This window comes from Malaya genurostris, chromosome 3 (assembly GCF_030247185.1).
Source record: "Malaya genurostris strain Urasoe2022 chromosome 3, Malgen_1.1, whole genome shotgun sequence".
In the NCBI taxonomy this organism is placed as follows: domain Eukaryota; kingdom Metazoa; phylum Arthropoda; class Insecta; order Diptera; family Culicidae; genus Malaya; species Malaya genurostris.
The window spans coordinates 57,320,935-57,338,932 of record NC_080572.1 but is presented as its reverse complement, the minus strand read 5'-3'; positions in this window follow the sequence as shown (position 1 = coordinate 57,338,932).

Below are 17,998 nucleotides of genomic sequence, written 5' to 3'. Positions count from 1 at the left end.
TAATTTTTTAGGAAGATTCCGATCATCAAAGAGGTTTCAAATGCTACATAATAAATGAATATCGTACTCAAGATCAATTTTATTCAAGTCAGTAAATAAATTTTAAAATTAAAAAAGCTATTTTCTATTAATCAAAGTCTCAAACATATTCAATTTGAAAATACGTGGCTTGCTACATTCCAATCGATACGTATAAATATTACCAATCAACAGGTGAAATAACATTACTACTAGAAACGAAATCGACTATGCTGAAAATGTTCTAAACCTGACCACTTGTCTGTTTGTTATGCTTTCTGTCTTGAATTTCTAATTCGCACCCGTATACAGAAAACATAGATGTTTTTCACATCCAAAAACTGTAAACTGCAGAAGTTTGATAGTTTTACATCACCTTTCCGGACATTCGAGCTCAGTTTCACTTTGTAGAATTCCATTTGACAAAAAGCTCAACGCAATGCATCGCCAAATACTTGATATCTCATCGTTCGTTGATTTATGAACGAGCGGTTTATCAACCTGCCTCTACGGATCTCCGCTTCAAGTGGAACGAGAATGGAAAACAGAAATTCCAATCTAGAGCAAAATTGCCACAACATTTTTTCCATAGAAATATTTACAACATATGTACAAGTGGGTTTTTCCTCTGTCGCAATACTGCTAGAAAACTTGCTGTTTGCCGCATCAGCTGACAAAAAATCTTTCTGTGCAGGCTCAATTTACTGGACGGGCTTCGGCTGGTAGAACACTTTCCCCCGAGTTGGACATTCGTACGGTTTCCGGATATCCAGTCAGAACGGTAATTCCGAACATTTATTACTGATTGCACAAATCTCAGAATGATAGACGTTCGGTTTTTTTCCCCTGACTTTCCATTTGCATCCTTGTGGACCAATGTAGGAGCAATTTCGTACACAGCTCATACACTCTCGGTTTGCTTGGTAAAAACCGTAAGCCTCATGTAGGCTAGCAATTTGCAGTAACAAAATTGATTTCGTATTTGCCAAGGAAATGGATATTTTCGAGAGATTTCTGGAATTTGTGAATGGAAGTGGTGTTGGTGGAGTTGAGGCCTATCATCATCATTATGTTTAGATGAGGATACGAATAGTATTTTCTAGGTAAATAGAATCTTTCTTGACCACATTGATTCGAGATGAATGATTATTGCTCAGTAAGCGAACTTTAAAACTCAATAGCAATGGCACTGGATGTGCCGTGAAACACAACTTACACACTTAGAAAAAAACATGAATATTGACGTTTCGACAGTTGCAGAAGCGCCACAATTCCGTTAAATCTACTTCCCAAAACATGTAAAAATCAATCAAGTTATAAACTTTACAGCTGATTTATCCGAATTTGATCTCAAAACTAATGCAAAGTATAATTTTATATGTTAACAGATGTAATGATCTGTCAGCGTCTAAGAAAATATGACATGCTTAGATCCACGTCAAGTGTAGTTTTAATTTTTTTTCTAAAAGTGTAATACAAACTAACGAAAAACACTCAACGATATTCGGTTCTTATGACCATGTGCTGAAAACAATTTCCGCACTTGGTTGTTTACTTTTCATACTGTATTGTGCTGTATCAAATTCATCCACTGCATGTTGTAAGCCAAAACCTTTCCAGCCAACTCGAAATGGTATTCGTTTTTTCCCTTCTTCCCCCTTTGAACCAGCAGCGTTCGGCAATAGTCTCTAAGAGAGCTAATCTCTAATGTTAAAAAAGAAACCAAAAGCAAAATAGCACTGGTAGTGGTGTACTTAGCCGAGTACAAGCATCCAGCAATGCAATGGTCGGCTGCTATCTCAATTACCACCCGAAACCACGACCCTCCTAAATATTGTGGTGAAAATCCTTTCCTTTTTTTCCTTGGTTTGAACGACCCGCGTACTGAGCCGCACGCATATTTGTCTCCCTATCTCGGGCGAGCCATTTTTTGAAACACATACTTGCCATTACCATTAACCGACATCCAGCAAATACTGTACTTACATCGACTCTTGGTCACCCCACCGAGTGTAATCGGCTTCCACGGAACGCCGTTCGACCATGCGTCTCCCGTCCCGGGGCCGTCGTCAGCGTCATTATCGTTACACGGAACAATTTGGGAAATTGATATCCTCTTAGCGAGTGGGACGCAATGGCATATTCCGAACATAACGGCGAGTTTAACATTAATGAACTTTTACCTCCTCTCGTCGGTAAATCGGTGACCGGGGATGGAAAACAAAAACAAAAAGCGATGCTTTTAGACCACTTTATCCGAATCAAAAGGACGGAAAGCGCTCCTCTCAATCAATGTAATCAATTTATCTGACTTTGTTCAGTTTCCTATTTTGCTTATGCTATTTTTTTGTGTTTCTTCGAATGTTGATGCTTCTGTTGTCCCGAGCCTGAAATTTGTCCGGTACAATTCACTCGGTCATGAGATAAACTCTCAAATACTTCTTGGCAGTGGCTTTGGCTTGTTTCTTGGCTATTGAGTTCTATGATGTTATTACTTGATTATTATTTAGAATGTCTTGGTAAAAAGCACCGAGAATAAACCTTCTATTTGTTCTCGCTAATTATTCTACGTTCGTTTGTTCATCTCTTCGGTTGAAAATCAATTTGACAACTATCGACCTCATCGGCTCATGGATCTCATGGATAATGGACTTAGCCATCCTTGTGTACGCAAAGAACTCGACAATTGCGACCTGACATCACAATACTCGACACATTTCCAAACGACATGATCGTGTGGACATCACACGGGTGAAGTCCTCATTCCAAGATGCTTGCCATCCTTTGGACAGACGCGCTATAAAATTCTTTTGAAGTAAAATTACATACAATACCGACGTCGATAACCTTCCAAATCGTGGTTCGGTAGAAAAATGACTAAAAAGGATGTAAAACGAATCGTGCCTTTGTTTTTGTGCAACCCTGACTTGTAAGCATAGTCTTGGCATTACATTCCTCTTGTGGAATCTGGCCTTTCTGTTTCAACAGACTTCGCAGCTGTTTCTCAGCGTACAGAATCATTGCATGGCTAGTTCTACGATCCTACTGCCACTAATAATCCTACCAAGTCAGGGCTCGAACATACGACAACTGGATGTAAGACAACTGGCTGTAAGAAGACAAACTGGTTTGTAATCCTGGATTGTCCTTACGTCAAATGCCCAAGTTGGTTGAAACTATAAGAAAGTTTTGTTATCAAATGCAGAAACACTTTTAATCGCAAAAAGACCTGGAAGAAGATAATGATCCCATACACCGGAACCGTACTGTACTGAATGAAAACGGGGAAAATGAATTGTGACACTTGATAGGCCTTCGGCATCGCTCGATGCAAATCCTTTTGTGGAAAGTACACCGTAAGCGCGTTACCTCAGAATGTATTTGGAGTACCAATTAACTCGGTACGTTTTTTTGGGTCAAAAATGCATTCATCTAAAACTAAAAAGAATTTAATGATTTTTCAAAGTATCGTCCATCGTAGTCCATACTTTTTCCCACCTCTCAGGAAATTTTTGAATTTTATCTCGAAAAAATCACCTGCCAGATCGTGCTGCATCCGTCGTAATCAGAAGGAGCAATGTCAAGAGAATACGGAGGGTGCGGAAATATTTCCCACTTGTACGTTTTCAAATATTTTTTGACGACTTTTGCGACATGAGGTCGAATGTCTCTCGGTTTCAGTTCATAGAGTACCAAAATGCCATGCTTTTGAATTGTTTCCATTGTAATGGCTCCAACTGTTTGTCTTCGAATTTTTTGTATTTGTTCTTGAAACGTCGGAACGACCTATGGTTCCGAAGTTTTTAAGAAAAAAAAATCGAAAAAACTTGATGTATCCAGTACCATATCATCCAGCAAGTACTATATCGGCCATTAGTTTATAGCATAACTATATCCAGCCATCCAGCACGTACTATTTTTTTCTAACAGTCATCCAGTACCATCAAGTAGGAGATAAATAGTTATTCTTAATATGTTTTCCCCTGAAAATATTTAGAACAAGATAATCTGGACCTATTTGGAAACCCAGAGTAAATAAATCTGACTACATGAAATTTAGTCAGAAATCAATGGAAAATCATCAATGGAAATCAGAAATTTTCTTGGACAGAAATATATTCTTTGTTAATTCTTATCGAATTGCTCTTTCAGATGATCTATTGCTTTGTAAATAATTCAAACGTAATATACGTTACACCACATGAAATTTGAGTCAATGCATCTGTCCCATCAAATGAATTTAAATGCAATGAGAAATTTTCTCTGACGAATGTTGTTTTCTTGTTAATTTTTACTGGATGAGTCTTCCAGACGTTCCATTGCACTGCGAATGTTTCAAACTTGATCTTCCGGTCCCATACATGAAATTTGAGTCATTGTTCACGCATTTCTCTGTTTTATATTTAACAAAATAAAATCGTGTAAACAAAAATATTTGTAATAAAAGCGCGCTTTGAAATTTTAAAGCTTCAAAGAAACGGAATGACACGAAAAGATTCGAAGAACTATATCTTCGAGAGTTTTTGATGTTTGACTTTGAAACTTTGTGAACACATTGCTGTTTAAAATGTTTATCGATTAAAGCAAACTTAAAATAATTCTATTTTTCATGCAGCGTCTGCTTTATCTAAGGTTTCAGGAAGAAAGTTCTGGTTCCACTGCTTGTTTTGAAGTGAGGTAAGAGTATCTAGGGGCAGTTATTTTGATTACAATAAATAATAATTCTGATCGTTTCATGTCCGTGTAATTCAATGCAGGCATTTTAATTGTTAGTAACGAAAAATCGTGAACGTTAAAATTTATTTCAACCATCTTTTCAAACCAAAACCTAAGAAACCATATGTCATACCATATACAAAATACTCTCTCTTTGTTAATACCTTGGAAAATTTTGGATGGATTCGCTTCTAAACTATTTTGAAGTTCATACGATCTTCTTTTATTATCTCGCTAATCGGAAGTCCATGTTCATTAAATGGGCAGATGTTGACAAGGATAAACTGATGTCCTACTCCGAGTCATCGAGTTACCTAAAATATAATTTGCAGAAAGCTCATAACTAAACTTTCTTATTGTGGACAAATTTAGAAAAAAACTGTTTTACTGCACATGTGGGCTCGATGTCAATGAACCCGGTTGGTGTTTCAAATCCGAGCTTAGGGTTTCAGCAGCCTTCTATGTGCATGTGTTGTGTTTTCCTTATGAGTACGAGCACATGTTCATCATGCACAGATAAAAATATTTTATGAATTTACATCAATTTTCATGCACATATTTGGAACTGACAATTGAATGGAAAGTTTCATTACAATTCTTTGAAAACAAAAGTAAGCGTTTTTTGAGACATAGAGTCTTATTTATTGAAAAATGAATCACATCAATCGTGGTTTTAAATCAGATTTTCGATTAAACTGATGTCTATTTGAAAATTGAAATTTTTCACTCTCATCACCTTGTAATCTTGCTGCCGGATGCCTTTTCTTCGGATGAAATAAAAGAATTTCGTATGAACATTCATTTGAACATAAATATGTGAAAGTAGTTCAAGCTATGACTGAGAAAAGTGTGTTCGTTTTTAATGTTTTAACCTCTATTTCCGATACTTCCGGTGTCGGAAGCTGGGGAGTAATATAGCCGAAGTCGGTTTGTTTGAACTTCAACTGACAAAGCCTATCGATTAGAATTGATTTGAGTCAAGATTCAATTTTTTCCGTATTTTGTATCGCTACTCCATACAACTGTTTGGAATTTTCAACACTCTTAATCCAGTAATTCCACAATTGGGAGTCGAATCTGGATTCAATTTAAGAGCTTTCTATGGAGACATTGTCTCAACCCTATACTGAATAAATAACGTGTTGTTTCCACAGGGTTATGGTAACTTTTCATACAACAAACAAAATGAAAACAATCGGACAATGCGAAAAACTTAAATTTCGTGTTTGGAGCTCTTTATAAAAATTGTATATTGACCTCTTTTGAAATATTGTATATTGAAAGTAAAGCAGCAATCCAGAAGAAATATTATCATAAATAAGAAGTAATCTCTGTAGTCATCCAGAGTAATCAGATTTTAAAAGTAATCGAGTAATCCAGAAACAATCAGGGTAATAAGTAATCCTTTCCGAGACTGACAAGTAATCCAAGCTGTTGGAAACCCTTGGAAGTTTGCAAAGGCGCTCCATAGTCAAGTATTCAAGCGCTAAATTAATCGTTTTTTCATACTGGAAACGTGTACAAAGTTTCATCCGGATCGGAGAAAATCGATTGATTCTGATATTGCTCGGAAATATTTCATTACATTTTCTAAATATTCATTTGGATTGAAAATTCTGAGAAGTTAATTTTAAATTATTTCGAGCGCAGTTCAGCAATATTCTAATGCTTTCCAAATTATATTTATTTTTTTCAATTTGATTACTTCTGATAAACTGCTTCCAACTCACTACTAGGAATAATCGCAGATTATTAAAGCATTAAGCTTTTTCATGGTTGTTCCGGGAAAGAAATATTATCGGTAGTAAAAAAATCCAATTTCTCGAGGTCGAGCTAAAAACAATTTCAGAATGGTTGAGCAACTGCTAGGGGATCTCTGAATACTTAACCCAAGCCATGTCACGTCAAGCCAAACTAAGGGCCAGTTTTCGCAATTACGATAACAAAGAGGGTATCATTTGTCGCAATCATCGAAGCGTAATTAAGTGATTGTAATGTTTCGTACCGTTAGAATCCCACTCGCCCTCCCGGATGGCTTCTCTGTGCTCAAAGCAGGGACCGGAGCAGTAGGCAGTTGAATTTTTTATCATCAATCCATCCAACCATCCAGGCGTGCTCCGTTAGGGCTATCCGTGCGTTCGCTGTTGCTGTTTTTTAGGGATTTTTTTTCGCAAAGCTACAATATAGGAACATGCATATGTCAGTTGAGCACACACACACACCAGCACAGCTGGATACGCGTCGATGAAGACCCAAGAATATGACGGTATCAAAACATCTGTCGATACGACTTTTTTGACGAGATTTTTTGCAAATATTTCTTCGATTTTTTTTTATCATCAAACATTCTTTGTTTCAAGCAACTCATTGCAGCTACAATAACGGGTTATGAAAATGTAACGGTTGTTTGATTTTTACAAGACACTTTCTCTCCATCTGTCCTCGATCTGTTTCCGGATTGGCAGGTGTAAATAACGGAATGCCATCGCTCAATCAGGCAATCTCCTTACCTTTTTTCCAAATTACTTAAGCCAAGCTGAAAATTAAACTAAATTACCGTTACTCGTCTCAGGCCACGGCGGCTGCAACCCACCCAAATCAATCTTTGACAGTTGTCATTAAACAAAAAGCCCCGCCGATTAACGAGAGTAATCCTTCTACAAAGGAGCGAAGGGCTGTAGAAAAACAAATCGTTTAGTAGGCAAACATGTTTCATTCCGAGCAGCAGACTAAGACCGAAGAAGCCACTTGAACTGTGTGATTTATGTTTTCCTTGCCGGTTCGTTCGTCTTCTGCCTGGCTTCTAACGCATCCTTCAGTCGCTTGGGTCTTCGTCCAGTAGTGATCAGTTCGGTAGATCCGACGGCAGCGGCAGTGGCGGTTGTGTTGGCGCATCATCTTCTGCCATAGGTCGTTTGCCGGCCAGGGTAACTCAAGAAGCAAGAACTCTTTCATTTTCTTCCATCTAGCAAGACCTGAAGAAGAGCATCATTTAAGCATAGCATCTTCAGGAAAATAAAACCAGTTGAGTAGAAAAAATAAAAACGAATGTTACCCAGCGAAGATTACTGGTTCGCTTATGGGAAATTAGCCAGCGGAAAGTGGGGATGCTCAGTAGCAATGATATGCTTTGGGGTTTTGAATCAGAATTAAATGATTTTTTCTCAATTTAAAAATATCATATTGTCGTTGCTTTGATCGAAACTGAATGGGGAACGGTAATATCGGCCGATTGTGAAAGAATTCAAAAGTACACGAAATACTCGTCATTAGAATTTCATGTGTAGTTTAACTGTCATTAATACCCGGGTTGGCGGTTCAACGCATAAGGAGCTGGTCTTACAAGCCAGTTGTCGTATGTTCGAGCCCCGACCTGGAAGGATTCTAAGTGTCAGTAGGATCGGAGCACTAGTCATGCAATGATTCTGCACACTAACGAAGGGCAAATTCCACAAAAGGAATGTAATACTAAGACTTTGCTTTCAGTCATTAATTAATTATGAGTAGTGAGCCACCTAATTGACAGTAAATTTTAAATTTACACAGGTTGGCTTAAACAGAGATTCGAACGCAGAATCAAACAAAATATGCTTCTTTTAAACTATAATATGGCTGTCCCAATCAATTATCTTTGGTTAAAAAAATTACTTGCATTCAAACCAGAATTGTTATTTTCACTTAAACGTGTATGTATAGCAACAGCATTGAAGTATTCCAATAGTACACTATTGAAAAACCTGTCTCATTTGACCCATGTCAACACCAGCCAATCAGAACGCGTTCTGAGGAAGAGAACAAAATATCTGCTGCTGTACAACAAATCGTTCGAGAAAAATGTTCCGAACAGTGCCGAATATCGTAGTGAGTTCCACAATTTGGTCCTTCTGAAAGGCAGGAATGCATCCCGTACAGCATCCTGATAGTTTCTTTCAATGAAGTGCGAATCCGAAATGCAATAATCGACATTAAAATTCTATATGCTGCAATTTTTATAGCCGTTAGGACCGCCCATTAGTGACAAAGCTACAAACGAAATCACGTAAAAAGAAAGCTCTTAACAAAAATTGGATCAGTTTGGATTCTATCGCCACTGCGAGCAGATGTATTGTGTGTCGTTTGCAAAGCTAGTTTCGCCTCCGACAAGAACGATTACGTCACAGCTGCTAGTCGTTTGCATCGGTGAAAAAACAACGAAAACTTATAAAACCGATACACTGAAGAAGGATGTAAGTAACATAGGACCGGTTAGGACCGCCCATTAGTGAAAAGCTACAAACGAAATCACGTAAAAGAAACCTCTTGGATCAGTTAGAATTCTATCGCCACTGTGAGCAGTATTGTGTGTCGTTTGCAAAGCTAGTTTCGCCTCCGACAAGAGCGATTACCTCACAGCTGCTAGTCGTTTGCATTATTGAAAAAACGACGAAAAGGGGACAACGGTGGAGAGCATCACACTAAATCAGCCGTTCTAATGGCTCTAAAAGTTTTCTTAAAAACTATTAGGATTTCTTCTTCGCAAATCGAATGTAAATATCCTCAGTTTAGTGCAAATCTAGAACTGTTTGATTTGATTTGTGCACTTTTCACTGTGTGAAATTCCATAGTTATCGAGATCAAGTGAAGCCTTCCTTGTTTTCGCGAAAAATGTGAAAAAGGGGAAAGCTTGCATAATTCATGCAATTGATCAACTAATTTATATTCGGAAGTGTTAAGGAACATGTCAGTTGTTTTCGTATTCACGACATCCAGTTATGTCTCTGACATTACCCACCCGCCTTTTTAAGCACACCATTGTTTTAGTTACTTCTTATATATCAAGTTTCGCTCCAACTTCAGAAAAAGTTCCCACTCTTCGCAGCAGCTGCTTCTTGTTACAAAATTTTGTATTAGAAAAATTATTCCTCGAAAAATACGTATAATAAGAGAATGGATTATTAAACTATTTATGACACGTTTCAACATTTCATGAAAACGAAACAACCATTTTTCTATAAATAACACATCTTCAGTTTTCAAACCATTTGTTTTGTTCGGAAAGATATGCAAATTTGAGTCCAGACTTGTTAGTTTTTAAATTGGGGTGCGTATTTTGGCATGACAGTTTACTGATATCAATGAGTCTAGAACACTGTTATTGGTAGGAAAATGGTGTCGAAGAAAAGGATCCAGAATTTAAAAAAAAACGAAAAATCAATTTTAAGAAACCTATTCTAATCCACCTAGTTGTGTAATAATACATTTCTTATATGATTCGTTTTCTACTATATATTTCAGCAGAAATTCTTCAAAATACTAGAAATAAATAGAAGTTTAGAGCTCCAAAGATTTCTGTTGCATAACATTATTACATTGATATAATACTTTTCAATTTCAATTAGTAAAAATCTATTCAACCATAGGTGATATTTTATCACATTTGATTATTTTTGTCGGTACTTCTGGAACCGAAAGCTGGATATCATATTAGTTTATGGTTGAATGAACCGAAGGTCACTATGGCACATTCGGTTCATGCAACCATAAACTAATATGACCTGTAACATATTATGACAATGTGATTTTTGGAGAAAAAAAATGTACCGGTAGTCGGACTTGGATCAATGGTTCATTTGGTTACAGACTATCATTAACTGCAAACTAGAGAAATTCACTGTAAATAGCTCATGAAAAAAACTTTTTTTTTCTAGAAATTGATTTTTTTCACTAAGCACACTACTTCCGGAACCAGTGATTTGATTCGAATAAAAATTTCGATATTCTTATGGCATCCTAAGACCTTTCATCTGGATCTAAGTTCGTGAAAATCGGTTAGGCCATCTCTGAGAAAAGTGAGTGACAATATTTGTCACACACACATACACACGCACATACAAACACCGACATTTCCTCAGTTCGTTATGGTTTTCTTCAAAATGATTTTCTTCGATTCTTGAGAGAATAACCGAAATCGATTTGTTTGGCAGTCTACTGACAAAAACTATCAATTGGGAAGATTTGAGGTAGATTTAGATTTTTTTTTACGTTTTTTGCCCTCCTCAGTAATGGTATAAAAGTTTTAACCAAGGATGGCTTTTATCGTATCAAAGAACGCTCACTGGCAACTCTTCACACGATTGAATCAGTGCCATCAAAGAGTGACGGATATCATCACAACAACAAAAACCCGACATGGCTCATTTAACATAAAATCGACACCAGTGCGAGAGCGAATTTCTCTCGATGACATTTCTGAGAAACAAAAGTTAGCACGCTGCTGTAGGGATCCTCTCCGAAGCAACAAACGGTCGCTTATTCTCGTTTCGCGATCCGATTCTGTATGGGCAGTGGACGGTTGCGATAGAATCATTTTACTATTGCCGCTTATTCTAACTATGTGCATATAACTTTTTTATAAGTTGTGTCTATGAAAATGTGTGTGAATGCCTCACACAAGGGTTTTGAAATATTGCAACCTAGTATGAGAATCATCAAGTTGAATCATCGATTCGATTTTCTGCGATAATTGTCAACTTGCGATTCTCTCTTGGGAAATTCCGAACAGCAACGATCATTATCAGACTATACATTTTTTTTAAGGGCGTGAAACACTCAGAGTATGAAGTGGAGCGAAGAAATGTAGCAAAATTCTCTCACGGTTCATGAATTGAGAGACTCGAGTTCTTGTAGCATCTTCTACCGGATTGAAAATGTTGTATACAATATAGAGAGCAATATAGCAGCTTCTGTCAAATTTTCGGTAATCACCAACACTGATTTTAACACACTTTACCCTATATTTCCGGATCCGGATGAAATTCTGTAATTCCGTATGGGACCACAGGACCTTTCATTTGAACCTAAGTTTGTGAAAATCGGTCGCGCCATCTATGAGAAAAGCAAGAACGCATATTTTCCTTTTTTTACACATTTTATCCCATAACTCCGAAACCGGAAGTCAGATCCAAATGAAATTCAGGAATTTCGTATGAAATTTATGGAGCTTTCATTTGAATTTAAGTTTGTGAAAATCGGTTTAACCATCTCCGAAAAAATTGGTGCACATATTTTTACCATTTTTTCACATTTTACCACGTAACACCGGAACTGGAAATCAAATCTATATAAAAATTCAGGAATTCAGTATGGGACCTAATCAGCTTTCATTTGAATCTAAGTTTGTGAAAATCGGCCTAGCCATCTCCGAGAAAAGTTAGTTCAAAAAAACGTTACATTCAGACATACACACACAGACATATGCTTACTCGACGAACTGAGTCGAATGGTATATGACACTCGGTTCAAAAGTAAAAAAAAAGTTTTCACAGATATTGCATAACCTTTCTATATGAGAAAGGCAAAAATGTGAATATTTCTCTATTTAATAACATAAATTTACAGGCACACTACTTATGCTCTAAAATGCGGAGGGCAAAAAATGGGACTAATTAGTGTCTGAGATTTTTTTCAGTGTATATTTTTTAGAGTGCCTAATAGGTTTCCAAGAACTTGTTGTTCGACACTATTTTTAACAATTATCCGTTTCCGAGTTATAGTAAAATGAAGTAAGTGAATACCAAAATCATTCGCCCTATCTAAAAGTCACTCTTGAGTCGGATTGATATATCTATTCGAAAAAAAGAATGATTTGTTATATTGAAGTCGTGTGCAAAGATTCATTTTAATCGGAGTATGTGAAATCTGATGGGCTACTACACATATGTGGACTTGCTCATAAACGCAAATTGCGTTGGAATTCCATGACTTTACCTGATAATTGAAGTACGAACTTTCTTACGTTTTTGCCTTTCTTATATAGAAAGATTGTGCAATCACTGTGAAAACCGACTTTTTAACCGAGGCCCGGACGGTTAAGTGTCATATACCATTCGACTCAGTTCGTCGAGTAGGCAAAATGTCTGTATGTTTGTGTGTGTATGTGCGTATGTGTGTATGCAACGTTTTTTGCACTAACTTTTCTTGGAGATGGCTGAACCGATTTTCATGAACTTAGATTTTAATGAAAGGTCTTGTAACCCCACACAAAAATTATGAACTTTATGCGAATTCGACTTCCGGTTTCGGAATTACAGGACGATGTGTGCAAGAAAATGAAAATAAGTGCACTTACTTTTCTCAGAGACGGCTAAACCGATTCTTACAACCTTAGATTCAAATGAAAAATGATCCTGAATTTTATTTTGATCCGACTTGCGGCTCCGGAGTTACAGGGTGATTAAAGAAAAAAAATCATATTTCAAATTACTTCCTCACTTTTCTCAGAGATGGCGCGACCGGTTTCAACAAACTTAGATTCAAATGGAAGGTCTCATTGTCCCATATAATACATCCAAATTTCATCCGACTTCCGGTTCCGGAATTATATGGTATAGTGTGTGACATTGTCAATAGACGGCTAAACATTAATTTGGCTTTCCTTATTCTTGGGTTTATAGACTCCAAAATGGATCCCAGTCGCTTTTCTCGAACCAACTTCGCTTATACCGGCTCCTATATTCCGGTTTCTAAAGTACCTCATTTCGTTTTCTCAGAGATGACATAACCGACCTGTGTACTGTTTCACTCTGTAGGTTATACCAGTTTCTGGACAAATCTTTTTGTTTTTTAAGAATAAAATTTTTTTTTTCAAGAATATCAGACATTTACATAAGAGAATATGTGAGATATAAGAAAGGCATCATTACACCACTAGGTGGTTGAAACAGGTTTTTTTTTGTGTTGCCACTTCAAATAATATTCAAGTTTGCATAACTCATCTCCCTGTATTTTTTTTGGATTTCGGATCCATATGGAATAGCGATAAGAGGACTTTTCATTTTAATCTTTGCTTGTGAAAATCGGATTAGTCATCTCTTAGACACCGATATGAGTTTATTTGTAGTTCTTGACTACTATTTTCGGTGCTTTTGGAATCATCGAACAGGGATTTAATGTTGCCAGATATACCATACGGTCAACAGCTAAAAAGACCTGTAGAACGGGAGAATTCGATGACTAGCTCTGTCACATTAGATCCTCTTCACATCTCTACTTACAAAATCGCACTCTTGAATTTAAGTTTTTTTACCGATCGCTTTTTAATTCTGAGTGTCAGATCCGCAAAAAATTTTTTTGTGTGGGAATATATGACGTTTCTTCTTCGACTCAGCAGTTCAATTGCCAACTGACAGTTCAGGTGAAACGGTAAGCAAATGCAACGTTCATTAGACTTAAGTAACGTTTTGAAGATATTGCAAAAGTAAAGTAAAGTCAGAATACTACATTTCTAGGTGAAATTGGACCTGCTATTTCAACAAACTTTTCAGTTGCATTATAAGTTTTCTGAACAACTTCATGGTTAGTGCTAAGATCCTGCTGACAGCAAGAATGCTCCCAGACCAGAGCCTGAACATACGATAAACGATCAGTGAACTCTGAACCTTAGACCCTGTTTTGAGTATACCTTATGATCAAAAAAGAACCGGAATTTTATTACAAAACGCAAAATTTCAATTTTAATAAATTTCTTTATTATCGGCTTCAAAGTACTCTCCTTCTGCGGCAATACATGCATGCCAACGCTTGATCCAATTTTCCATACAAGTTTTATAGGCCGCTAAAGGTGTGGCCTTTAGCTCACGCAGCGAATTCTCTTTAATGGCCTCTAAGGTCTCAAAACGCGTTCCCCGCAATGGCAATTTGAGTCTGTGGAAGAGGAAAAAACCACACGGGGCCATATCTGGAGAGTATGGTGCTTGGTTGGTGATATTGCTAGAGTTTTTGGCCAAAAACTGCGACACAACCAACGCTGTGTGAGCCGGCGCATTCAGTTTTTTTGGCACCAGCGACGCGTTTCAAACCCAAAACATCAGTTAAAATGTGTTCGACTGATCCATAAGAGATGCCCAACAACACAGCAATCTCTCTAATCGGTACAGAACGATTTTGCAACACGATTTGCTTCGCCGATTCAATGTAACAGATGTTGTTGGGCGGCCAGGAATCTCATCATGATCCAAGCTTGTACGACCACCTTTGAAGCGTTTATACCACTCGTATGACTGTGTTTTTCCTGGACACGATTCACCAAAGGCCTTTTCTAACATTTTCAACGTTTCGGAACACTTAAATCCATTTGCAACACAAATTTGATGCACGCACGTTGTTCATCCATTATAAAAATCGCCACACGAAAATTTTTCAACTTCTTTGTATAGACGCTAAACAAAAACTAATCGTACGATATGCGTCAAAATTTGACAGAATGTGTATAAAACTGTTGCCAACGTTGAGAGAATAAAAGTTTACCGATTGGACAAGCGCGGGAATTTTAAAATGAAAATTCCGGTTCTTTTTTGATCATAAGGTATTGCACCGAAGTGCGACATCCTTTCTGCTAATAACATATAAATGCATATATTAATAATTAAGCACTAACTACAAAGAATGCATTCAAAATTTCAGGTTAATTGGCTTATAATCGGATCGAGATACCGGTCGCAAATATTTGTATCACTTTTGTTTCATACTTAGAGCTTTGTTGTTGTTAACTCGGTATAATGTAGTTCTGACCGTCCCTAGTCAACGCCGGCAGTTTGTCCTTTGTAGCTATATTAGTGCAGCACTGTTTATGCTTCCAACTAATCGTTTATGACGAAATCTTACCACCCCCATCCAAGTGCGGCAAGCGTGCAAACTCTGCGCTACAACCGGGATAGCCAGCATTCATGCGCGCACAGGCGGAAGCTGCACGAGCCACACAAAAGGAGCGCCGAGAAACAAAGTAATTACAAATAACCATTTACCGTTGATAATGTTGTGCAACATCTGTTACAAATATATTACTTTTCCCATACTGACTCGAAACCGACTGGATTTTCTTTTTCGGATAATTTCGTGTTGGGATGTTTTATATTTTTTGTGTGTGCGGATCGATGATTCTTGTAGCTAATACTGCCGTCACACCTTTACCTCGTGAAACCTTTAGAACTGTCGTTGAACTTTAACATCATTTAATAAGAGTCTTATATGACACTTCATTCTCTTGTTGTTACAGGTAGAACTGGAGGGTTGTTTATAGCAGTAATCTTCGTACGTGCGCAATGTATTCCTTTATTTGGAGTATCATTTTAGTTCTACAACTCCAATATCGATGAGATCGGTAGTCCGACTTTTACAGTTTGCTAATCAAATGAAGCAGATTTACTAGCGGTCATGAATTATTATACTCATGGTAGTAAATGGATGTTGCTAAAGGAAGTATTTATGCAAACTGTTTTGTTGTCGTGGTATTTTTTAGTCAGATATTGTTTTAAATGTCAAATGCTATGATCACCTTTAGTCACCATTATTTCTCATAATCTGATACATGTACTCACATTGAAATCAGGTACAGGAACTCGCATTGAAAAATACATGTAACATCTCATGTTTCAAAACCTTTACAAGTTTTTCAATGATATATGTGTGGTTTGAAACGCCCGGTCGTGACTACACTACACTTTGTATTACGTCAAGTTACAGGTATCCGAACATACCTATAGCATAGGATCAGTAGCGTCACAAGAAAAATAAGCTCTTGGGGCAAAATATGATTTACCGCCCTCTAGATTTAGTGACCAAAAAAGGTCCCTCCTTCTCAGAGCGGGTCGAGATTTCTTTGCCTCCTAAAAAAAGGTGCACCCGAGGCAATTTTTGGTTTTGGTTCCATAGTTATTTTCTTGAGTAATGAAAATGATTTCAATCATTATGGACTTTAGGTTTCATTAAAATTTATGCAAAAACTATGGATTTGTTCGAGCCATTGTTGTGGAACAACTTTACGCGTGCGGATTTTTTACGATGATTTCCGAAGCTACACTGTTTTATAATCGGATTCCAGAAGTTCCGCGGTGCGTATCTCCCGCGTAACAAAAGACCTCAGTGTATTAAGAACCAACATCGAACAAGCGAACCCGGCCTCTGTTTGTCTTGATTCGTGTTTGCCTTGTATCCGACAAATTTACCGAAATTACACTAATAGCCCAAATATATGCAATTATACCTACGAGCATACTAGCGTAACGGATTTCGATATTTAAGCTTCTTTTCGCCAAACTTGTGCAGTTATTCTGCGAATTTTTATTGCAAAACAGTTCTTCCGAAAAATAAACAATTTCATTCAAGGGGTTTTGACATTCGCGCCTAGGACCAGACCTGACAACTGGCATCTTTTTCCAGAAAAAAACATTTCTTTTCTCCATTAAAATAAAAAAAAGATCAATCATAGTTACGTCAAAAGTTATGTGAATATTTTCCACCCTACTTTTTTATAACATATTTAATAAGACACACTGCCTTAGCTCTAAGATGTTGCGGTCAGACCCTACTTTTCACGTAGATTTTAATGGACTGCCATTTTAAAGCTGTTTTATGCACAATCCAGTAAAAATTATTTGATTCATATATAAAATGTAGTGTAGTACTCATATCACATTCAGATACCAGAAAACTGTTATTTTAAATATTGGTTGGAGATTCTCAAAAATTTTATATAAATCATTAGGATTCTAACCATAAAAACATGAACATTTATTTCAGAAAATCTGCATAGAAGTTCTTGTTATCCTTCACTTCTGGGTAGTGTCACCTCACTTGAAATGACACCGATTGATGGCACAGCAAGTTGGGCTATATTGCCAGTTAATTTTCGTTTCTTTTCACTGGACTACAAGTGAAAATCTCGATACGTGACAACGTGGAGTCGGAAAAGTACGGATGAAAATCTTTTCTCGCGAAATACTCAAATTTTCGCCGTGTTCACTCGTTGAGGGTGCCACCGGAGGTGGCACAGAAGTTCAATGGCTGTAAAAACCACCAGCCACCGTTAACATCGTGGGTGTGTGAGGCTTACAAAACGGGCGTAGTTGACAGATTTAAATCAAAATCATAATTCATTTTGCTTTGTAATAAAAAATTGTAACCAAAAAAAAATTCTCACGAATGCTCAAACTACTTGAAGGACTCACTGTTCACCATTTTCAAAATTGAATTTTTGACACCGGGAATACGCGATGATGTTTGGTCAATTCACGTAAACGAACCTATGATACTTCATTTCATTTAAGGGAATGTTCGCTTAACATTCATTTTCGTCACGTATAATATTCAATTTGACAATTGGAACCATTTTACGTCATTTTTCAAGTGATTCGAATGTGAATTTTTATTGGTGTGTCAAGATAATGAGCACGCTTACTTGTGGTTCTAAAGAATCGAATCAAAAGTCGCACTGTTTCGTAAAAACCAT